Source organism: Protomyctophum bolini (genome assembly GCF_963924005.1).
Source record: "Protomyctophum bolini genome assembly, chromosome: 7".
NCBI classification, from domain to species: Eukaryota; Metazoa; Chordata; class Actinopteri; order Myctophiformes; family Myctophidae; genus Protomyctophum; species Protomyctophum bolini.
The window spans coordinates 2,442,486-2,444,985 of record NC_137868.1 but is presented as its reverse complement, the minus strand read 5'-3'; positions in this window follow the sequence as shown (position 1 = coordinate 2,444,985).

Here is a 2,500-nt window from a genome sequence, read left to right as displayed (position 1 = left end):
AGTATTTTTGTTACCCGTGTTGTCTCACCACCTGTGATTATCAAGTGTTCTCCACCTGTGTCTTGTTCGTCTCTCAGCCAATCACTGTGTTGATTTTGTTAGTGGTTCACCTGTGTCTAGTCAGTCTTTGTATATATATATATATATATATATATATATATATATATATGCCCCAGTGTGTTTCAGTCCTTTAAATTGTCAGATCCTCATCGTAAGTCATGTTAGTGTTTGGTGTACTTCCTAGTTTTGCTTCTCTTGTTAGGAGAATAGGTACTTGGAACAAGAGAAGCAAAACTAGGAAGTACACTAAACACTGAATGACACCTTTGTTCCTATAGTCTTGTGTATTATACTTCCTGGTGTTTGGTCCCGGTCAATAAACTCTGTTGCATCCTCTGCCTCCGCCTGTCTGTCTGTCTGTCTGTCTGTCTGTCTGTCTGTCTGTCTGTCTGTCTGTCTGTCTGGACAGTCTGTCTGTCTGCACTTGGGTCCTACACCTTCTCTGCCCTGCATTGTGACACACTGTTGCTCAATCAATGTTTCCAATGGAAACATTCTGGAAAGTCATAACTCTGCTACCGGGATCACGTCCTCCCTTCAACCCCCTCTCGACCTTTCTCTCACCTACCGTGAAATGCAGACGCCATCACCATCAGAAACAAAACCACAAGCTTGTGCAACTTGTCCAACATGCAGCGCTGCCCGTAAGGGTGAGGAAACAAAGACCCAAACTTACACCATCTCAGTCGGGTAGAGAAACCTCACATAAAACATGCAGTAATCCTGGTCTCTAAACTGCCTCCCCCTGGCCAGCCGGGGCGCCTCATGGAGGGGAAAGGAACTGGTTGGAATAACGTGTTCCTTCCACGCGCTATACGTCCAACCAGGGAAACTCCCCCCTGTCAGGTGTAAAGGAGCAACTTGGACACTCAGGCATGAAGGAAGCATGAGTTCAAGTCCGTTGCTCTCCCCAGGTTGGTGGAGGGTGTGTAGAGCCCAGGATCACATTAGATGATTGACACAGGGGTGAAAAATGGGTTACAAAATCGTGGGATAAAAAATATATTTGATAAACCTCACATAAAACTGTTACTTTTCAGGCAGTGTGGATTTCGTCGACTATAAGACGAAAAAATGTCCGTCGACGACACCTTTTTTCACTGACGAAAACAAAATGGAAAACTAAATGAAAACTGTGCTATGATGACTAAAACTTAAGACTAGATATACTGACGATTTCGTCAACAAATAAAAACTAGAGAAAGATGTTAAAGGAAATTGTTGATATGATATGATTCAAACTGATTCATACATAGTTGATGGTGTGTGTGTGTGTGCGCGTGCGTGCATATTCTGTATATATAAATATATATGTACACAGTCCTATATATATATTGTGGGGTCTCGAGAGCGACACCCCGCGATGGTAAGTGCGTTGCCAGGGCAACCAGACACGCTGTCAGACAGAAGAAGCCTCGGGCCGTTAGGAACGCCCTCGGCCGTGTGATAGGGAATGTATACGTCCCGAATCTCATCCTCCGCCAGCTGGAGCTGATGGATCGACCGCACCCAAATCAGCAAGCGGCCACACCCGTCATATAAAAAGGAAGACTCAGTCTACGTCTGACAGCGGCTGGTTCACACACACATGCTCACGAAGGCACGCACGGCACACCGTCGGGGGGTAAGACGACACACACACCTCCACCGAACACACATTCATGTGAATAGCTCTGCATGTCTTAACTGTCATTCTCCTCTCATCACAGGCTTTTAGGAACGGTCCAGGGAATGTCCGAGGGACAGAGACACTCGGACTGTATGAGTGAAATATAGAGACGGGAGTTCCAAGTCCGCATATCGCGCGGCGGGAGGGTGGCAGCCCCGCCACAGTGACAGCGACAAGGACACTACCCAAAATAAGGTCGGAAAGAAACCTATAATTCTTGAGTCTACTATTGAGCCCTGTCTAGCGAACAGGCGCTCATTATATACGCCAGGGTGGCAAAACGGCTAGTGCTCTCTTGGAGCTGGAACCCGCTAGGGGAGAAGACCCGCTACAGTTAAAGATAAAGACCGATGACGTCACGAAGCAAGGCAGCGCCGTCACCTCTTATCGTTATTAAAACCACAGCCCTCCAGTGAGGAGCGAGCTATCAGAGACTGTACAAACCTGAGTTGAAATCTAATCTTCTGTTCTCATCCTTCTCCAGGCTGGCGACGACGCCTGTTAAACTTAAATTGTATGGAATATAATTTATGCTGAACCTACGTGGGGTTTCTCCTGCATGCATTCTGTATACTTTGCTGCTAAACAAATAAAGAGCCGTTTGAAACTGCTGCAATCCCCTGTTCCGCCTGCTCCTTGACCACTGAGACTCCACAAGATATATATATATATATATATATATATACATACATACATAAATAAATACATCAAAGACATGCTGTCTTCTCTTCACACATGGGTTTCAGATCTCAGTGACTTGCAGTGATTTAC